This window comes from Scyliorhinus torazame, chromosome 11 (genome assembly GCF_047496885.1).
Source record: "Scyliorhinus torazame isolate Kashiwa2021f chromosome 11, sScyTor2.1, whole genome shotgun sequence".
NCBI classification, from domain to species: domain Eukaryota; kingdom Metazoa; phylum Chordata; class Chondrichthyes; order Carcharhiniformes; family Scyliorhinidae; genus Scyliorhinus; species Scyliorhinus torazame.
The window spans coordinates 190,381,877-190,404,959 of NC_092717.1; the positions used below are offsets into that span (position 1 = coordinate 190,381,877).

At 45.0% G+C, this 23,083-nt stretch overlaps 1 protein-coding gene across 2 annotated transcripts in view; it reads left to right on the plus strand.

Moving 5' to 3' along the window:
• Positions 1-411: 411 nt before the first annotated feature.
• The window catches only part of scap (SREBF chaperone), a 193,613-nt gene continuing 170,941 nt past the window's right edge, over positions 412-23,083 (plus strand). Inside the window, exons 1-2 of one of the 2 annotated variants that reach the window (XM_072468197.1) lie at positions 412-553; positions 6,938-7,069. The gene's annotated coding sequence lies outside the window, so the exon portion shown is untranslated. The remainder of the gene's footprint in view (positions 554-6,937; positions 7,070-23,083) is intronic. The other variant, XM_072468196.1, reaches the window with a different exon arrangement.

Below are 23,083 nucleotides of genomic sequence, written 5' to 3' on the forward strand. Positions count from 1 at the left end.
CAAAGATGTGCAGGTTAGCCATTCTAAATTGCCCACAGTGATCAAAGAAAAAGGTTAGGTGGGGCTACTGGGTTGTGGGGATCGGGTGGAGGTGTGGGCTTAGTTGGGTTGGTCTTTCCCGTGCAGACTCGACGGGCCAAATGGCCTCCTGCACTGTAAATTCTATGTTGATGTCTACGATGCTGCATCTAGCCTCCGGGGTTAATCGAGGGGCGCGCGCGCGCGCGGGTCTGGGCGGGGTTAACCCGGGAGCGCGGAGGAGTGGGCGTGGCTGACCTGATTTCGGAGCGCGCGTGTGGCGGTGGGCGGGGTTAACCCGGGAGCGCGGAGGGGCGTGGTTAACCTGTTTTTTGGGTGGGGGAGGGCGCAGGCGCGTGCGTGCAGGTGGGCGGGGTTAACCCGGCGTGCGCGCGCGGGGGGGTGGTGGTCGCGTGTTCGCGGAGCAGCGATGCGCGCTCGAGAGGCGACTCAGCTGAAACTCAGGGACTTTACTCCAGTTCTCAAAACCCCATCAAGGAGGCCGGCCAGGGGCGCGGAATTAATCCGACGCCAGGTAAGGAGAGAGGACCCACCTCCGTCCGCAGAACCGGTGGATTTCGCTGCTTTACTTACCTCCGCTAGTCGGTGTGAGCCGAGGGGAGGGTTTATTTGAACAATTTACTTTCTGCCTCAGCCTGTGAGTGAGAGAAGCTCCGCTAGGCCCAAGCGCCCTGCTGGATTTGTTTGCATACCGGACAGGCTCTCGCTGCTACTCTATTATTGCTTTTCGTTTAAGAAACGCTCATTTCGCTCCCTCCTTATTCAGAAGAGACGCCGACACCTGCCAGAAAATCTCATCGCAGCCAGAATCAACAGCAGTCACTGTTTCTCTTATAAATTCTTTTGCATTCATAATATCTTAAATTTTTAATCAATTATTTTAAAATGCGTTTGCCCCACGGCTTAAAATATTACGGATTTTCCGAATGTGTCATTTATTTACTTTGCTTCTCGTTATGTCTTTAGTTTTTTAAAAAATTTAAAGCCAGGACTGCCTCAGTCTCAGATATTGCGAAATTGGCGCATTTTGAATTGGAAGCTGTACATTTAATTTCTAATTTGGGATGAATCTCGAGTGATTATATTAGAACCTGCCAAGTAAACCTCGTTTCCAGTGAGATTTGTTTCCGAAAAATTAAACGTTCCTCTCTATAAAGTTTCTGCTACAAGTCCGCGATTTCTTCGAAAAATCTACTTTTCGACCTCTAACTTTCTTCCCTTTCCACACCCCGCATGCCTTTCCGTGCACTCTGCTTTATGGTCTGTCGTCTGTTGGGGGTGTTGTTTCTTCCCGATGTTTGTTTCCATTTTAGTAAAACATTGCTGGTATTGTTTAATTCGTCTAAGTGGGGCAGCCAATTTGTAATGGCAAATTGATCCTCTTATTTTACATTGCGTCCCATTTTTGGGGTTGATACAATGAGCCGATCCCCTGCACGAATTTACATTGTGGCAATACAGCAATTTTTGTATATATTCGGGAAGGACGAGGTGCGCAAATTGTTATTACAGTGCTGCATTTTGGCCTTTCTACATGACAGCGCTAGCCTATTTACAGATCGCGTGTTGCAAAAGTGTACCGAAATCATCGCTGTGAAACGGCAATGTGATTGAAATTCTTCGAAATAACATTATGATTATTCAACAAGAAATTCTGTTGCCTTGTCCATGATACCCTCGACCTACTCAACCCTATCCCACTAAACTGCTGACCTCACAACTCTTTCCCCCCCCCCCGTCGTTGCTGTTGGTTGACATTGGTGTTGGTACTCTATCCTGGGGTACTGTCCATACGATTCCTTCAAATCTGGCGACATCACCCCTCTAACAAAAGTCCCATTCCCCTCCCATGTCCTTGAGCATGCTGTCGCTTCCCAAATCCATGTCCCATTTCTGGGAACTCCGTGTTTTGAACCTTCCAATTGGGTTCCATCCTTGCCACAATACTGAAACAGCACTCGTCAAAGTCACAACTGACATACTATGTAGCTGTGACAATGGTAAACTATCCCTTCTTGGTCTTCTGGACCTGGTTGTAGGTTTCTTTTTCAAGGTTACTGGCTGCAAAGGGCAAACAGACATCAATCATGGTACACGTTGGCACTGATGATGTCGGCAGAAAAAGAGACTAGGTCCTCGAAAGCAGAATTTAGGTACTAGAAAGTAGATTAAATAACAGTACCCCGAAGGTAGTAATCTCTGGATAACTCCGGTGTCATGTGTTAGTGAGTACAGAATTATGAGGTTAGTCCAGATGAATGGTTGGCTGGAGAGATGCTGCAGGAGGGAGGGCTTTAGATTTCTGCGATGGTGGGATCTGTACATCGTGTTGCACCTGAACCAAAATGGTACCAGTGTCTTTGAAGGGAGAGTTGTTAGTGCGGTTGGGGAGGGTTAAAACTAACTTGGCAGGGGTCTGGGATCCTGTAAAAAGGTTCATAGAACATTACAGCGCAGTACAGCCCCTTCGGCCCTCGATGTTGCGCCGACCTGTGAAACCACTCTAAAGCCCATCTACACTATTCCCTTATTGTCCATATGTCTATCCAATGACCATTTGAATACCCTTAGTGTTGGCGAGTCCATTACCGTTGCAGGCAGGGCATTCCACACCCTTACTACTCTCTGAGTAAAGAACCTACCTCTGACACCTGTCTTATATCTATCTCCCCTCAATTTAAAGCTATGTCCCCTCGTGCTAGACATCACCATCCGAGGAAAAAGGCTCTCACTGTCCACCCTATCCAATCCTCTGATCATCTTGTATGCCTCAATTAAGTCACCTCTTAACCTTCTTCTCTCTAACAAAAACAGCCTCAAGTCCCTCAGCCTTTCCTCATAAGATCTTCCCTCCATACCAGGCAACATTCTGGTAAATCTCCTCTGCACCCTTTCCAATGCTTCCACATCCTTCCTATAATGCGGCGACCAGAATTGCACGCAATACTCCAAATGCGGCCGCACCAGAGTTTTGTACAGCTGCAAGCTGACCTCATGGCTCCGAAACTCAATCCCTCTACCAATAAAAGCTAACACACCGTACGCCTTCTTAACAACCCTCTCAACCTGAGTGGCAAATTTCAGGGATCTATGTACATGGACACCGAGATCCCTCTGCTCATCCACACTACCATTAGCCCAGTACTCTGTCTTCCTGTTATTCCTTCCAAAATGAATCACCTCACACCTTTCTGCATTAAACTCCATTTGCCACCTCTCAGCCCAGCGCTGCAGCTTATCTATGTCCCTCTGTAACTTGTAACATCCTTCCGCACTGTCCACAACTCCACCGACTTTAGTGTCATCTGCAAATTTACTCGCCCATCCTTCTACACCCTCCTCCAGGTCATTTATAAAAATGACAAACAGCAGTGGCCCCAAAACAGATCCTTGTGGTACACCACTAGTAACTGGACTCCAGTCTGAACATTTCCCCTCAACAACCACCCTTTGTCTTCTTCCAGCTAGCCAATTTCTGATCCAAACTGCTAAATCTCCCTGAATCCCATGCTTCCGTATTTTCTGTAGTAGCCTGCCGTGGGGAACCTTATCAAACGCTTTACCGAAATCCATATACATCACATCAACTGCTTTGCCCTCATCCACCTGTTTGGTCACCTTCTCAAAGAGCTCAATAAGGTTTGTGAGGCACGGCCTACCCTTCACGAAACCGTGTTGACTATGTCTAATCAAATTATTCCTTTCCAGGTGCGTCCTATCTCTTATAAACCTTTCCAAGATTTCGCCCACAACAGAAGTAAGGCTCACTGGTCTATAGTTACCGGGGTTGTCTCTACTCCCCTTCTTGAACAAGGGGACAATATTTGCTATCCTCCAGTCTTCTGGCACTATTCCTGTTGACAAAGATGACTTAAAGATCAAAGCCAAAAGGTTCAGCAATCTCCTCCCTAGCTTCCCAGAGAATCCTAGGATAAATCCCATCCAGCCCAGGGGACCTATCTATTTTCACCCTTTCCAGAATTGTTAACACCTCCTCCTTAGAACCTCAAGCCCTTCTAGTCTAATAGCCTGAATCTCAGTATTCTCCTCGACAACATTGTCTTTTTCCTGTTTGAATACTGACGAAAAATATTCATTTAGCACCTCTCCTATCTCCTCGGACTCCAAGCACAACTTCCCACTACTGTCCTTGACTGGCCCAACTCTTACCCTAGTCATTCTTTTATCCCTGACATATCTATAGAAAGCTTTAGGGTTATTCTTGATCCTACCTGCCAAAGACTTCTCATGTCCCCTCCTGGCTCTTCTTGGCTCTCTCTTTAGGTCCTTCCTAGCTAACTTGTAACTCTTGAGCGCCCTTACTGAACCTTCATGTCTCATCTTCACATAAGCCTCCTTCTTCCTCTTGACAAGTGTTTTGACTGCCTTAGTAAACCACTGTTCACTTGCTCGACCACTTCCTCCCTGCCTGACAGGTACATACTTATCAAGGACACGCAGTAGCTGTTCCTTGAACAAGCTCCACATTTCCATTGTGCCCATCCCCTGCAGTTTTCCTCTCCATCCGATGCATCCTAAGTCTTGCCTCATCGCATCATAATTGCCTTTCCCCCAGATATAGCTCTTGCCCTGCGGTATATACCTATCCCTTTCCATCACTAAAGTAAATGTAATCGAATTGTGGTCACTATCACCAAAGTGCTCGCCTACCTCCAAATCTAACACCTATCCTGGTTCATTACCCAGTACCAAATCCAATACGTCCTCGCCTCTCGTTGGCCTATCTACATACTGTGTCAGGAAACCCTCCTGCACACATTGGACAAAAACGGACCCATCTAAAGTACTCGAACTATAGCGTTTCCAGTCAATATTTGGAAAGTTAAAGTCCCCCATAACAACTACCCTGTTGCTTTCGCTCCTATCCAGAATCATCTTTGCAATCCTTTCCTCTACATCTCTGGAACTTTTCGGAGGCCTATAGAAAACCCCTAACAGGGTGACCTCTCCTTTCCTGTATCTAACTTCAGCCCATACGACCTCAATCGACAAGTCCTCATCAAACGTCCTTTCTGCCACCGTAATACTGTCCTTGACTAACAATGCCACCCCTCCCCCTCTTTTACCACCTTCCCTGCGCTTACTGAAATATCTAAACCCCGGCACCAGCAATAACCATTCCTGTCTCTGCTCTATCCATGTCTCCAAAATGGCTACAACATCGAAGTCCCAAGTACCAACCCATGCCGCAAGTTCACCCACCTTATTCCGGATGCTCCTGGCATTGAAGAAGACAAACTTTAAACCACCCTGCCTGCCTGCCGGTACATTGCTTCAACTTTAAAACCTTACTCATGACCTCACTACTCCACCTCCTGTATACTGGAGCTACAATTCAGGTTCCCAAGCCCCTGCTGAACTAGTTTAAACCCTCCCGAAGAGCATTAGCAAATTTCCCCCCCAGGATATTGGTACCCCTCTGGTCCAGGTGTAGACCATCCCGTTTGTAGAGGTCCCACCGACCCCAGAATGAGCCCCAATTATCCAGAAATCCGAAACCCTCCCTCCTGCACCATCCCTGTAGCCACACCTATTCCTCGTCTCGCTATCGCGTGGCACGGGTAACAACCCAGAGATAATAACTCTGTTTGTCCTAGATCTAAGTTTCCACCCTAGCTCCCTGAATTCCTGCCTTCCATCCCTATCCCTTTTCCTACCTATGTCGTTGGTACCTATGTGGACCACGACTTGGGGCTGCTGCCCCTCCCCGTCCCCCTTAAGGATCCCGAAAACGGTTCAGCAGGGTTACATACATAGCAAAAATTAGTGGAGACAGCAAGTGACTCAGGAAAGCATAGAATGTCGAGACCAGTTTAAGTCACCAGGGAATTTGGTAAGATTGGATGGTATTTATTTTAATGTAATGCATCTGACGAACAAAGCAGATGAATTGAGGGCACAAATTAAAACATGGGAGGTATGATGTAATTGCCGTCACTGAGACATGGTTGAGAGATGGGCAGGATTCACAGCTCAATATTCCAGGATATTGCAACTTCAGTTGTGATAGGGAAGGAGGTAAAAGAGGAGGGGTGTGCGCCACAATTTTAGTCAGGGAATCAATTACAGCAATAAGAAGGAACAACATCTTAGTAAGGTCTTCAACTGAAGCCATTATGGATTGAACCTAAAAACCAACAAGGAACAGTCTCATTGCTGGGAGTGTTCTATAACCCCCTTAACAGTCCAATAGAAATGAAGAGCTGACATGTAGGCAAATTTCAGAAAGTGTAAAAGTAACTGGGTAGTGACCGTGGGGGACTCAACTTCCCTAGTATTAACTGGGATAGCTGTAGTTGGAAAGCTTTAAAGGAAGCGGAATTCTTAAAATGCATCCAGAATATTTTAAGCCAGTATGTAGAAAGATCTAATTTTCGGTAGCAAAGCTGGGTATCAGTGGGGGATCATTTTGCAGACAGTCATCATGACTTTGATAGGTTCAAGATAGTTAGGGCAAAGAACAAGGATGGGCCTGAGATCAAAGATCATAACAGGGGAAGGCCAATTTTAATAAGATAAGATATGATTCTGCCAGAGTGGACTGGGAGCAGACACTTCTAGGTAAATCGGTGACAGAATAATGGGACGTATTCAAGAAGAAATAGGGAGAGTACAGGGCCAACATGTTCCAAGGGTGGGACCAACAAATCCAGTGAACTCTGGATATCGAGGGATATACAGCATTAGATATACTGGGGCTGTTTAGCACAGGGCTAAATTGCTGGCTTTGAAAGCAGACCAAGGCAGGCCAGCAGCACGGTTCGATACCCGTAACAGCCTCCCCGAACAGGCGCCGGAATGTGGCGACTAGGGGCTTTTCACAGTAACTTCATTTGAAGCCTACTTGTGACAATAAGCGATTTTCATTTCATTTCAGATAAAAAGGAAAAGGGAGGCTTCTGTCAGATATCGAGGGCTCAAAACAGCAGAAGCATTGGCGGTCTGTGCAAGAGGGAACTTAAAAAGGAAATCAGGAGAGCAAAAAGGGGACAGGAAAGGATACTGGCAGGTAAAATAAAGTAAAATCCTAAGTTGTTTTACAAATACATTATGGGTAAAAGGATAACGAGGGAAAGAGTAGGGCCCACTAAGGACCACAGTGGTCATTTATATGTGGAACCAGAGGATGTAGGTAGGATTCTAAATGAATACATTTTGTCAGTGTTCACTCGTGAGAGGGACAGTGTGGGTATAGAAATCGGGGAGAAGGACTGACAGGCTTAAAGGTAGACAAATCTCCAGGGCCAGATGAAATGTGAAATACCAAACTGTGGAGTGAGGCAAGAGAGGAATTAGGGGTGCTGGCAATAATTTTCAATTCCTCTCTGGCCACAGGAAAGGTGCGGAGGGCACGGAGGATTGTCAATGTGGTTCCATTATTCAGGAAGGGATAAATCAGGAAATTACAAGCTAGTCAGTCTAACCTCTGTGGTGGGGAAACTAATGGAAACAATTCTGAGAATCAGAATTAATCTGCATTTGGAGAGGCAGGGATTAATCAAGCACAATCGGCATAGTTTTGTTGAGGGTTGGTCATGTCTGACCAACTTGATTGAGTTTTTTGAAGTGGTGTGTCCATGTGTGTAGAGGAGGGCAATGCATTTGACAAAGTCTACTTGGACTTCAGCAAGACCTTTGATAAGGTCCAACATAGGAGACTGATGGCAAAGGGAACAGCCCATGGGATCCAAGGAAATTTGGCAAATTGAATCCAGAATTGGCTGAGTGGCAGGAAGCAGAAGTTGATGGTCAAGGGTTTTTTATTTGGACTGGAAGCCTGTGTCCAGTGGCATGACCCTTGCTGTTTGTGGTTTATATAAATGATTTGGATATGAATGTAGGAGGGTTGATCATTACGTTTGTGGATGATATGAAAATTAGTGGGGTGGTAAAGAGTGAGGATGATACCCATTGATTACAGGAGGATATAGACGGGCTGGTCAGATGGTCTGCAGACCAGATGGGGTTATGGGGATAGCGTGGGTGCGTGGCTTGGATAGGGTGCTCTTTCAGAGTATCCAAAGAAGAAATTAATAACATTTTGGATACAAAGAAAATTTGAGAGACATGGGGATAGTGTGGGAAGATGGACTTGAGGTAGAAGGTTAGTGTTGTGATCCTTGGCCAGACCCTTGACCATTGGGTGGTGGGGTGGCAGAATTGGTTCAGGATCAATAATATTTTATTTCAAGTGGATAAAGTTGGGATTCATGATGAATAAAGTGAATACAGCCACCAGATTCCCATGTGTTTTGAGCAAACAAAAATCAACTAGTATAAGTTCAGAAAGATAAAACTATTTATAATTTGGATCTTCTGCTCGAACATTCAGGGTAAGTATGAGGTTCCTGTGAATGAACAGACAAACTGTGGTCGGGCACACTACACTACTGAGTAAATGACCGATACAACCAAAATAGATTCCATAGATTTTAACAAAATCCTCCAATGATAGTCTATTTTTGAAGATTCAACCTTCGAATTTGCTCCAAAGGTTGCTGCCCCTCTGAAGTAGATAGATTTCTCGACTCTAAAGGTATCAAGGGCTATGGGAAGAGCGCTGGAGTATGGTCTTGTGATAGAGAATGATTATGTTGAATGATGGAGCAGGTCCTGAGGACAGAATGGCCTACTCCTATTTTGTATGTTTAACAATGGCCTGTCTGACAGTGTTTTAGTCTCATCTAACGACGTTCCTTGTGTCCGAGGACAATCAAATACTTGCTCACAAGTATGCTTTTAGATCCATGGCCATGCCCAGCAGAACACACTATCCTAAGGGATACCTTCTTTACTCACCAAAGCCCTTTCTCTTAACTTTTTAACTTCCCTCAACTAGGAATTCTATCTTTCCCAGTCTCGTTTCTCTAACAATTGTTGGCTGTCTGACTGTTCCTTGAACTGATTTGGTGACCTATCAAAACACTCCAAGGGTTCCACCATTGTTACTTGGCAAGAACCAATGCAACAAGTATTGGAATGTCCTGTACCTTTAGATGTTACAATCTCTGCAGGCTGCTAATTTAACATTCAGGGACTTTCAGATGGATTTCTTGACATCCGCCATGATCTTATTGACTTACAGGGTAGGATCAAAAGGCTAAATGCCTATTGCTGTTATTTTTTAAAAGTTTTAAAGCAATTGTATGGTGGTAAACCAGATTGCTTGCAACTTTGAAGTCATGTTTTGACACTGAGAACAGCACCTGACTGTCTCTTAACTTAACCTGCTGAAATTCTGACCTCTTATTGGCAGTTTATTTACTTTGCTGGTGCTCTTCAATCTCTGATCATTGCTAACACACCCGGATCTTGATAGTGGAGGAAATTCTGTGATAGTAATGCTATTGAATATCAAGAAGAGATGATTAGATTCTATCTATGTTGTTGATCACCATTACATGACATCTATGAGGCCCAATTGTTACTTTCTACTAGTCCATACCTGAATGTTGTCAAGATCTTGCTGCATATGAACACTGACTGCTTCAGTTTCTCTGGAGTTGAAATTGTGCTGAACATTGTGGAATCATCAATGAAGATCTCTACTTTTGACCTTATGATAGAGGGAAGGGCAATAATGAAGCAGCTGAATACGGTTGGGCTAAGACACTACCCTGAGAAACTCCTGCAGCATTGCCCTATGCCTAAGATTGGGGTGGGCACAGTAAGAAGTCTTACAACACCAGATTAAAGTCCAACAGGTTTATTTGGAATCACTAGCTTTCGGAGCGTAGCTCCTTCATCCGGAAGGTGATTGGCCTCCAAAAACAACAACAATCTTCTACGTGAAAGCCATTGATATCAGTTTTGCCAGGGACCCTTGATGCTGCAATCTGTCAAATACTGCCTTCCTCGAGGACAGTCACTTGTACCTCCATTTTCTGTTCGGCTTTTTTGACAATGTTTGGATCAAGGCTCAAGAGCTGAGTGGCCCTGGTGGACACCAAACTGGGCATCAATGCGCAAACCTTTGCTACTTGATAGCACTGTAAACAACACCTACCATCATTTTGCTCATGGGATGATTGGATTTGTCCTGATTTTTGTGGACCGGGCTTGCATTGCTGGATCGATGGCAGTGTTCTGACTGTGCTGGGCAGTTTGGTTAGGGGCGAGCCTAACGTTGGAGCACAGGTCTTTGGTACTTTTCACAGACTGTTGTCAGAATCCATAGCCTTTGCAGTATCCAGTGCCTTCAACTATTTGTGGGTATCATGTGGAGTGAATTGAATTGGCTGAAGATTGGTATCCGTGATGCTGGGGACATCAGGAGCAGATTGTGTTGGATCATCTACTTGGCACTTCTGGCTGAAGATGGTTGCAAATGCTTCAGCCTGTCCTTTTCACCGATGTTAGAAGGAGGTAATTCGACCCTTCAAGTCTGCACCAACCCTCCAAAAGACACCCTACCTAGGCCTGCACCCCCACCTAACCTGCACATCTTTGGACTGCGGGAGGAAACCAGAGCACCCGGAGGAAACCCAAGTAGGCATTGGGGGAATATGCAAACTCCACACAACAGCTTCCCATGGCCATAATTGAATCTGGGTCCCTGGCGCTGTGAGGCCGCATTGCTGACCATGTCCTGGGCTTTCCCATCATTGAGGATGGGGATGTTAGTGGAACGTCCTTTTATTTAGTTGGCCACAATTCACGACTGGATATGGCAAGAATTCCGAAATTGGACCTGATCCATTGTGGGATTTCTTACCTCTGCTGGTTGCATGCTACTTCTGCTGTTTGGCACCCAAGTAGTCATGTGTTGTGTAGGTTCACCAGGTTGACATGTAATTTTCAGATATTGCTGGTGCTGCTCCTGGCATGCTCTCTTGCACTCTTCGTTGAACAAGGGTTGATCGCTTGGCTTGATGGTATGCCAATCCATGAGATTACCGATTGCGGTGGAATACAATTCTGCTGCTGTTGGCCCACAGTGCCTCATAGATGCCCAGTTTTGAGTTTCTGTATCTATCCCATTTAGCATGGTAGTATGATGCATATGATGCAGCTTGTCTTCTTGAGGGTTGTTCAGTGGCTAGTCTCACCAGTGCTGTTATGGAGAAATGCATCTGCGACAATAGATTGGTGAGGAGGTCAGCAGATATTTGCCTCTTGGTGGTCAGTAGGTATTTGCCTTGGTGTCCCCACCACCAGTTTGACAGATATGTCCTTTAGGACTCGGTCAGTTTGGTATGTAGTGGTGTTCCCAAGCTATGCTTGGTGATGGACAGTGATGTCCCCATGCTTCTTCCAAGTGATAATCAATGTACATGAGTACTGAATTATCAGCTGAGAGTAGGTGGTAATCAGCACGAGCTTCCTTTGTCGATGTTTGACCTGCTGCCATGAGGCTTCATGGGGTCCAGAGTCGATATATTGGACTCTCCCAAGGCAACTACCATGGTATCAATGCTTCTGCTAGCAATGCCCTGCTGGTGGCACAGGATATACTCTGGAATGGTGATGGTGTATGGGAAATTAGCTGTTGGATATGATTCACAGATATGATTCATTGAGTACAACGATCTCAAGCTGTTGCTTGACTCGTCTGTGGGACAGCTCTTCTAATTTTCACTCAAGCCCCTAAGTGTTAATAAGGTGGACTGGCAAGGTCAACAAGGCTGGGATTGCCATTTTTATTTCCATGCCTAAGTCAATGCCAGAGGTAGTGTTAGAGGCACGTACAATTTTGTTCTTTTAAAAAGCAGTTAGACCGTTACAGGGCAGGGTGCATATCGAGTGATTTGGGCCAAATGCGGGCAAGTGGAACTAGCTTAGTAATAGAAACTGGGTGGCATGGACAAGCTGGGCTCTATAATGCCAGGTGGGCCTGTCTGATTTTAATTCCATTTTGACTCTTTTAGCAGTTTGCAACTGAGTGGCTTGCTAGGCCATTTCAGTGGGCATCAAGAGTCAACCACCTTGCTGTGCGTCTGGAGTCACATGTAGACTAGACCATGTAAGGAAGGCATGTTTCCTTCCCCGAGACTAGCTTTCAATTCTAGATTTTTAATAATTGAATTTATAATTCGCCAGCTGCTGTGGTGGAATTTTTTGTCTTTTTTTAAAATAAATTTAGAGTATCCAATTCATTTTTTCCAATTTAGCGTGGCCAATTCATCTATCCTGCACATCTTTGGGTTGTGGGGGCGAAACCCACGCAAACATGGGGAGAATGTGCAAACTCCACACGGACAGTGACGCAGAGCCGGGATCGAACCTGGGACCTCGGTGCCGTGAGGCAGCAGTGCTACCCAATGCGCCACCGTGCTGCCTGCGTGGTGGAATTTGAATGTGTGCAAACACCACACGGACAGTGACCCAGAGCCGGATCGAACCTGGGACCTCGGTGCCATGAGGCAGCAGTGCTACCCAATGCGCCACCGTGCTGCCTGCGTGGTGGAATTTGAATGTGCAAACATATGTGTTTGCTCAAGGGAGGAAGGTTATAATTTTGTTGGTGCATTTGTTGACTGGAATTCTGAGGGCTTTTATTAAATTCACAGTATTATAAAATACCCTGGCAACTATTCTTTGGAGCATTGAGTAGTGACTTGCATTGTTTATTGGTTTAAGCTAAAGACTCTAAATTCAATATCTCTGCGTCACAAAGTAGCTCACTTGCAGAATTGAAGGATTAGCTGACTCTGGTATCAAAGAAGGCGGATATCCAGGTTTGAACACAAATGGCATGAACATTATTTGTAATTGATGACTCCCAAGTGTAAAATGCTTCAAATGTTGGAAATTTGAAAGTTAAACACATTACTGAAACATGCAGCAAGCCATAGAAACATAGAAAATAGGAGCAGAAGGAGGCCATTCGGCCCTTTGAGCCTGCTCCACAATTCATTATGATCATGGTTGATCATCCAACTCAACAGCCTAATCCTGCCCCCCCCCCCCCCCCAAAAAAAAATTCGCCTCCACCCCCTAATATTCTTTGATCACCTTCGCCTTAAGTGTGAGATCTAATTGCTTCTTGAAAACATACAATGTTTTAGCCTCAACTACGTCCTGTGGTAATGGATTCCACAGACCGACCATTGTGGGTGAAAAAATTTCTCCTCACCTCTGTCCTAAATGATCTACCCCGTATTGATCCCTTGTTCTGGACACGCCCACCATCGGGAACTTCCATCCTGTACCTACTCTGTCTCGTCCTTTTAGAATTTTAAAGGTTTCTATGAGGTCCTCCCCTCTTATGAACTCCAACAATAAAGTCTTTTTTTTAACCAATTTAGAGTATCCAATTCATTTTTTTCAATTAAGGGTCAATTTAGCATGGTCAATCCACCTACCCTGCACATTTTTTGGGTTCTGGGGGCAAAACGCAAACACAGGGAGAATGTGCGAACTCCACACGGACAGTGACCCAGGGCCGGAATCAAACCTGGGACCTCAGCGCCACTGTGCCACCGTGCTGCCCTCAGCAAATACAGTCGTAATCAATTCAACCTCTCCTCGTACTTCAGTCCCGCCATCCCAGGAATCTGTTTGGTAAACCTTTGATGAACTCCCTCTGGAACAAGAACATCCTTCCTCGGATAAAGAGACCAAAACTTCACGCAATATTCCAGGTGTGGCCTCACCAAGGCCCTGTATAATTGCCGCAAGACATCCCTGCTCTTGTTCTCTAATCCCCTTGCCAAGAAGGCCAACATACTATTTGCCTTCTTTTCTGCCTGCTGTACCTGCATGCTTACCATTAGTGGCTGGTGTACGAGGGTATTCGGGTCTCTGCAGATTCCCCTCTCTTAATTTAGATAATAGTCTGCCTTCCTGTTTTTGCTACCAAGTGGATAACCTCACATTTCTCCCAAATTATACTGCATCTGCCATACGTTTGTCCACTCGCTCAACTAGTCTGAGTCAGTCAGCATCTGTGGAAATAACATTTAAATTAAATGTTTTGGATGCCGATTCTTCTTCAAAACTGTCAGAAGCTTGTGACTGAAACATTCACTTTTCTATTCTCTTTACTGATGTTGACTGACCTGGAGTGTACTCTGCTTTTAAAATTTGCTTTAAAAAGAAAATTAAGGGGAAACAAAATTGAAATGCCCTTGCATTTTTGGCCCCTTTTGATAATCAACATACCGTAAAAGAACTGGAGCTCCAAAATAAAAACAGGAACACAAATCAGATCAAACACTGGGAATCTTTGGGTGTACCTTTGAATTTGAGTTGAATTCAAAATTCTGTGAGAAGTTTGCTGCTATCTGAGAAGCACAGGCAGCTTTATGGCAACTAACGTATAAAATTGAGAAGGAAATAACAAAATAGCGTGAACCAAAGTATGAAATAATTGCTGTACATTGGCAGTAACATTTAATCAGTATTATGAGTAAATGTTTTCTGTGAGCCTTGCTGTAAAGCACATATGAAGTTGCTGAAGCATCCAGATGTACAGTACTTCTTTTGAATTTGAATAGTACCTTGGAAAAGCATTTTGAGCTACAAATCACTGGGATACTGTGATGTTCGTGGAAGAATACAAGAAGTCAATTGGTACAATATAAGAACATAAGAACTAGGAACAGGAGTAGGCCATCTGGCCCCTCGAGCCTGCTCCGCCATTTAATGAGATCATGGCTGATCTTTGTGGACTCCGCTCCACTCTCCGGCCCATACACCATATCCCCGAATCCCTTTATTCTTTAGAAAGGCATCTATCTTTTTCTTAAAGACGTTTAAAGAAGGAGCCTCAACTGCTTCACTGGGCAAGGAATTCCAGAGATTCGCAACCCTTTGGGTGAAGAAGTTCCTCCTACACTCCGTCCTAAATCTACCTCCCTTATTTTGAGGTTATGCCCCCTAGTTCTGCTTTCCCCGACCAGTGGAAACAACCTGCCCGCATCTATCCTATCTATTCCCTTCATAATTTTATATGTCTCAATAAGATCCTCCCGCATCCTTCTAAACTCCAATGAGTACAGTCGCAGTCTACTCAACTTCTCATCATAATCTAATCCCCTCAACTCTGGGATCAACCTCGTGAATCTCCTCTGCACTCCCTCCAGTGCCAATATGTCCTTTCTCAGGAAAAGAGACCAAAACTGAACACAATACTCCAGATGCGGCCTCACCAACACCATATACAATTGCAGCATAACCTCACTAGTCTTGAACCCCATCCCTCTAGCAATGAAAGACAAAACTCGATTAGCCTTCTTAATCACCTGTTGCACCTGCACACCAACTTTTTGCGACTCGTGCCCCAGCACACCCAGGTCCCTCTGCACAGCAGCATGTTTTAACATCTTACCGTTTAAATAATAATCCACTCTGCTGTTATTCCTCCCAAAATGGATAGCCTCACACTTGGCAACATTGAATTCCATCTGCCAGACCTTAGCCCATTCACCTAACCTATCCAAATCCTTCTGCAGACTTCCGGTATCCTCTGCACTTTTTGCTTTACCACTCATCTTAGTGTCGTCTGCAAACTTTGACACATTGCACTTGGTCCCCAACTCCAAATCGTCTATGTAAATTGTGAACAACTGCAGGCCCAACACTGATCCTTGAGGGACCCCACTAGTTACAGGTTGCCAACCAGAGAAACACCCATTTATCCCCACTCTCTGCTTTCTGTTAGTTAACCAATCCTCTACCCATGCTACCATTTTACCCTCAATGCCATGCATCTTTAGTTTATGCAGCAACCTTTTGTGTGGCACCTTGTCAAAAGCTTTCTGGAAATCCAGATATACCACATCCATTGGCTCCCCGTTATCTACTGCACTGGTAACGTCCTCAAAAAATTCTACCAAATTAGTCAGACACGACCTACCCTTTATGAACCCATGCTGCGTCTGCCCAATGGGACAATTTCCCTCCAGGTGCCCCGCTATTTCCTCCTTAATAATAGATTCCAGCATTTTCCCTACAACCGAAGTTAAGCTTACCGGCCTATAATTACCCGCTTTCTGCCGACCTCCTTTTTTAAACAGTGGTGTCACGTTTGCTACTTTCCAACCCTCTGGGACCACCCCAGAGTCTGGTGAATTTTGATAAATTATCACTGCGTTTACAATTTCCCTAGCCATCTCTTTTAACACTCTGGGATGCATCCCATCAGGGCCAGGAGACTTGTCTACCTTTAGCCCCATTAGCTTGCCCAATACTGCTTCCTTAGTGATGACAATCATCTCAAGGTCCTCACCTATCATATCTTTATTTCCATCAGTCACTGGCATGTTATTTGTGTCCTCCACTGTGAAGACTGACCCAAAAATCCTGTTCAGCTCCTCAGCCATTTCCCCGTCTCCTATTATTAAATCTCCCTTCTCATCTTCCAAAGGACCAATATTTACCTTAGCCACTCTTTTTTGTCTTCTATATTTGTAGAAGCTTTTACTATCTGCTTTTATGTTCTGAGCCAGTTTACTTTCATAGTCTACCTTACTCTTCTTTATGGCTTTTTTAGTAGCTTTTTGTTGTCTCCTAAAGACTTCTCAGTCCTCTAGTCTCCCACTAATTCTTGCCACTTTGTATGTTTTTTCTTCAATTTGGTACTCTCCCATACCTCCTTGGATATCCACGGTTGATTTTTCCCCTTTCTACCGTCTTTTTTGTCGGTATGAACCTTTTCTGAACACTGTGAAAGATCGCTCGGAAGGTTCTCCACTGTTCCTCTACTGCTTCACCATGAAGTCTTTGCTCCCAGTCTACCGTAGCTAGTTCTTCTCTCATCCCATTGTAATCTCCTTTGTTTAAGCACAAAACACTAGTGTTTGATTTTACCTTGTCATCCTCCAACTGTATTTTAAATTCCACCATATTGTGGTCGCTCCTTCCAAGAGGATCCTGAACTATGAGATAATTAATCAATCCTGCCTCATTACACAGGACCAGATCTAGGACCGCTTGTTCCCTTGTAGGTTCCATTACATACTGTTCCAGGAAATTATCCCGGGCACATTCTATAAACTCCTCCTCAAGGCTGCCTTTACCAACCTGGTTAAACCAATCGATATGCAGATTAAAATCTCCCATGATAACCGCTGTACCATTTCTACATGCATCCGTTATTTCTTTGCTTATTGCCTGCCCTACCATCCTGTTACTATTTGGTGGCCTATAGACTACTCCTATCAGTGACCTTTTCGCCTTATTATTCCTGATTTCCACCCAAATTGATTCAACCTTGTCCTCCATAGCACCAATATCATCCCTTACTATTGCCCAGATGCCATCCTTAAACAACAAAGCTACACCACCGCCCTTAACATCCATTCTATCCTTTCGTATAGTCTGATACCCTTGGATATTTAACTCCCAGTCGTGACCATCATTTAACCATGTTTCAGTCATGGCCACTAAATCATAGTCATTCACGATGATTTGCGCCATCAACTCATTTACCTTATTTCGTATACTACGAGCATTCAGGTAAAGTACACTTATGCTGTTTTTTATGTCTTTGTTATGAATCCTAACACCTTGATCAGTAACTTTTCGCAATTTATTTTTCCTCTTACCCTTTCTCCTAATTTTCCTTGTCTTTGAACCCACATCTCTACATAATAACCTGTCACGTAACCTGCTGCCTTGATCTCCATTAACCATTATACTGTCCATAGCTTTACATTTCCCTTCCCCCCCCCCCAACTTGCTAGTTTAAAGTCCTTGTGACCAACCTATTTATCCTATTTGCTAGAACACTGGTCCCAGAATGGTTCAGGTGAAGACCGTCCCAACGGTACAGGTCCCTCCTGCCCCAGAACTGATGCCAATGCCCCATGAAATGGAATCCCTCTTTCCCGCACCACTCCTTTAGCCACGTGTTAACTTCTCTAATTTTCTCACCCCTTTGCCAATTGGCACGTGGCTCGGGTAGTAATCCAGATATTATAACCCTGGAGGACCTGTTCTTTAATTTAGTCCCTAGTGTTTGATAATCCCCAAACAGGTCCTCTTTCCTAGTCTTACCTATGTTGTTAGTCCCAACGTGGACCACAACAACCGGATCCTCCTCCTCCCTCTCCAAAATCCTTTCAAGCCGATTAGAGATGTTCCTCACCCTGGCACCTGGCAGGCAACATACCATGCGGGACTCTCGATCTGGCTTACAAAGGATGCCATCAATCCCCCTAATTATAGAATCCCCGACAACTACCACTTGTCTTTTTGCTCCCCCCTCTTGAATGGCTTCCTGTACCACGGTGCAGTGGTCAGTCAACGCATCCTCCCTACAGCCCTCTTCCTCATCCACACAGGGAGCAAGTGCCTCATACCTGTTGGTCAAGGGCTGAGGCTCCTCAACTCCTAAACTCAGGATCCCCCTACCTGCCTCCCTTGCAGTCACACCACTCTGTCCCTGACCACTATCCGAATTAACAGTACTTATTCTACCGGGTGTGACTGCCTCCTGAAACAAAGCGTCCAGGTAATGTTCCCCCTCCCTGATGTGCCGCAGTGTGTGTAGCTCGGTCTCCAGCTCATCAATTCTGAGCCGAAGTTCCTCGAGCAGCCAACACTTGCTGCAGATGTGGTCACTGACGGTCTCAATGGGATCCACCAGTTCCATCATCATACAGCAACAGCACATCACCTGTCCAGTCCAGCCATATTCAACTAGTTAATTAATTTAAATATTTAAAAAAAAACATTTCTTTATAGAACCTCCAAGGATAAACCCGAACATGAACAAAAACACAGCCCTCTCTCGCCACTCACCCGAACTCAGTCACTCACCTAAACTCCGATGCACTCTGTTCCAATCAGCACTCTGTGACTAAAGGCACTCCTGCCACACCTTTTGTGCACTCACCTCTCCCAGCACTGTCCAGGCTCTCTCCTCCCGCGCTTTTAAAATCTCCCGGCTCTCTCCTCCGGCGCTGTTTTCGCTGTCCCGGCGCTCTCCTCCCGCGCTTTTTAAATCACCCGGCTCTCTCCTCCGGCGCTGTTTTCGCTGTCCCGGCTCTCTCCTCCCGCGCTTTTTAAATCACCCGGCTCTCTCCTCCGGCTGTTTTCGCTGTCCCGGCTCTCTCCTCCCGCGCTTTTTAAATCTCCCAGCTGTCTCCTCCGGCGCTGTTCCGCGGTCCCGGCTTTCTCCTCCCCCGCTTTTTACCTCTCCCGGCTCTCTCCTCCGGCGCTGTTTTCGCTGTCCCGGCTCTCTCCTCTCGGGCTTTTAAAATCATCCGGCTCTCCTCCGGCGCTGTTTTCGCTGTCCCGGCTCTCTCCTCTCGCGCTTTTTAAATCACCCGGCTCTCTCCTCCGGCGCTGTTTTCGCTGTCCCAGCTCTCTCCTCCCGCGCTTTTTAAATCTCCTGGCTCTCTCCTCCGGCGCTGTTTTCGCTGTCCCGGCTCTCCTCCCGTGCTTTTTAAATCTCCCGGCTCTCTCTTCACACGCTTTTTAAATCTCCCGGCTCTCTCCTCCGGCGCTGTTTTCGCTGTCCCGGTTCTCTCCTCCGGCTCTGTTTTCGCTGAAGTGTATTGGCTTGTGTAGCTTTTCCTGAATGTGTTGATACCAATACACTAAATATGTACAGTCAACACACAGCATGCTGTTGTTTTTAATCATAGAAGTAAACTTGTAGCCCACTATTTGCGATACATGCCATTTCTACCGAGGGTTTAGTTTCTTCCCTGCCCGTATCCTGAAAACTAAGAAATAGGAACAGCTCAGGTGAAGTAAGGACTGTAAGTGAGGAATTGCAGGTTAATACACACCGCATACTACTGAGATTTTAGTTTTCAGTTCACATTTTTTAACGTTTGGATTAATAAATTTTAGAAATCTAAGAAGTTCAGGTCCATTGTACCCTGAAGGTGGCAACGCAGATAGATAGTGGTCAAAAAGGCATACAATATGCTTGCATTCATCGGACGGGGTATTGAATACAAGAGTCGGCAGGTCATGTTACAGTTGTATAGGACTTTGGTTAGGCCACATTTGGAATACTGCGTGCAGTTCTGGTCGCCACATTACCAGAAGGATGTGGATGCTTTCGAGAGGGTGCAGAGGAGGTTCACCAGGATGTTGCCTGGTATGCAGGGTGCTAGCTATGAAGAAAGGTTGAGTACATTAGGCTTGTTTTCGTTGGAAAGACGGAGGTTGAGTGGGGACCTGATTGAGGTCTCCAAAATTATGAGAGGTATGGACAGAGTGGATAGCAACAAGCATTTTCCAAGAGTGGGTGTGTCAATTACAAGGGGTCATGATTTCAAGGTGAGAGGGGGAAAGTTTAAGGGAGATGTGCGTGGAAAGTTTTTTACGCAGAGGGTGGTGGGTGCCTGGAACGCTTTGCCAGCGGAGGTGGTAGAGGTGGGCATCATTTAAGATGCATCTAGACAGATATATGAACAGGCGTGGAACAGAGGGAAGTAGATCCTTGGAAAATAGGCGATCGGTTTAGATAAAGGAGCTGGATCGGCGCAGGCTGGGAGGGCCGAAGGGCCTGTTTCTGTGCTGTAATTTTCTTTGTTCTTTGATGATGGTGGTTGTCAAGAAAACAATGGATATGCAGACTTGTCAATGATCAAGTCCAAGATGGTTGTGCTGTCCCAATCTGGATGCATAGAATCTGAAGCAGCTGGGGTACTGGAGCTCGTGACAAGGACTATTACTGCTCTATGACATTCATGGACAGCGCGTATGGTAATTGGCACTGTGGTTAGCACTACTGCCTACAGCGCTGAGGACCCCGGCCCTGGGTCACTGTCTATGTGGAGTTTGCACGTTCTGCCCGTGTCTGTGTGGGATTTTCATCCCCACACCCCAAAGATGTGCAGGGTAGGTGGATTCACCACACTAAATTGCCCCTTAATTGGGGGAAAAAAATAATAATTGGGTAGTCTAAATTTATTTTAAAATTATTCATGGACAGCAATAATACATTGACATTGATGTTTTGCATTAGTGACAGAAGCTCTAGGAATAGGGCCTCCCCAGTGAATTCATTCTCCTGTTGATTCTTTCAACTCATCAAGCTCGATGCTGCATCACTTCAGATTTCCCTTAAGGATGTATTAGTGATGTTTGCGCAACCAACTTTGGTTTCTTTTGCCAGACACTAGCACTCCATAGAGGCGCTGCCTCGGAATGCAAAGGTCCTCCATTCTAATTATGTGCACTACCCAGCACAGTTGGGCTGTCCGGAGCATTACCTCAATACTTGTTCCTGGGCTTGATTTTAAACACTTAAAGGAAACACCATAATGTTGATGTTCCCAATAGTTTCCAGTGTAACTGTGATTAAATTCCCTGAATACTTAATAAGCTGCTTTTTTTGTCTTGATGACCCACACAACTCCTGTATTCAGTTTCAAATTTGAGTTTCCAAATGGCTATAATTTAACGTGTCGGTTACCCTTTAGCAATAATGATGTTTATGGTTTCTTTGAAATGGTGCTTATATAAATAGTTGAAACATTCTGCTACTTTGGACTACAAAATTTATTGAATTTGAATAGCTAGTTTATTTTATCCCCCAAATGCATTTGATTTTAATATTAACACCCACTTATTTCCTTTTTTTAAAATAAACTAAATGCAGCACTCCGTATCCCTGTTTCTCATATGAAAAGATGTATCCTATAATTAAAATGTTATATTGATAACTGTCAGCTGTAGCTCATGGAAGCACTCGCATCTGAGTCAACATATTATAGGTTTACGAAGCATGAGACACTGGGGAAGTGCTGCACTGTCAGTTGATGATGTTAAACCTTTCATTGCCTGCCTTCCCAGGTGTGAATTTAAGAGATCCCATGACACTACTTCGAAGATTAGAAAGGGAGCTTTTCCTAGTATCCTGGTCAATGCTTGTCCCTTAACTAATATTGTTAAAGCAGAATGTTTGTTATATTGTCACATTACTGTTAATTGGAACTTACTGTGGGCATATTTTCCCCTTTCCAGTGCCGATTGTGTGGTAGGGAAAATGCTTTGTAATGTCACAGAAGATGCTGTATGAACGTTAGTCTTTCTTTACTTTCCTAAGATTAAATTTTCTTGGAAAAAGACAATGTTTCAACTGTACTTGTGTCTGCCTTTGAACATGACACATGCAATTAGCCTTGGTTTCCTCTTGTTGAAATGTGGAAATGGCAAACAATTTTTGTGGTATGCTTTGTGTGGGATTTATCTTGCTTTCAAGTTAATATTACATTACAATGCTGATAGCACCATCAAGCAGTTTTGTTAACTTTGCATGTGAAGTGGGATCCTCTTTGGCCTGATTTGCTACTGTTAACATTATAATGACTGGGACCATAGGTTGAACCACAAATTTTCAAGCCTTGCCTGACCCTGTTCTGTTTATGGGGGGGGGGGGGGGGGGGGGGGGGGGTGGGGGGGGGCGAAGAAGAGAGTCAGTAATATTGATGCCATGGTGGACAAAGCATGGGCTGGAGTGCTTAAAAGTTACAAGATACCCTATATCAACCAGCTTTGATCAGATAACTGATGTTTGTCGTGATATCCTTCTCGAAAATGGTCAGCCAAAATAAGCATGAAATGTGTAATGAGACCGCTTGCGAGAAAATTGGGGTTGGATTGGGTGTGGGTTGGATTTTGTTTATTGTCACGTATACCGAGGTACAGTGAAAAGTGTTTTTCTTCGAGCAGCTCAACAGATCATTAAGTACATGGAAAGAAAAGCAAATTTTTAAAAAGTACATAATAGGGCAACACAAGGTCTGCAATGTAACTACGTAACACCGGCATTGGGTGAAGCATACAGGGGTGTAGTGCTAATGAGGTCAATCCATTAGTATGTCGTTTAGGAGTCTGGTAACAGCGGGGAAGAAGCGGTTTTTGAGATTGGTTGTGCGTGTTCTCAGACTTTTGTATCTCCTGCCTGATGGAAGAAGTTGGAAGAGTGAGTAAGCTGGCTAGGAGTAGCCTTTGATTATGCTGTCCGCTTTCCCAAGGCAGCGGGCGGTGTAGATGGAGTCAATGGATGAGAGGCAGGTTTGTGTGATGGACTGGGCTGCATTCACGACTCTGAAGTTTCTTGCGGTCTTGGGCTGAGCAGTTGCCATACCAGGTTGTGATGCAGCCAGATAGG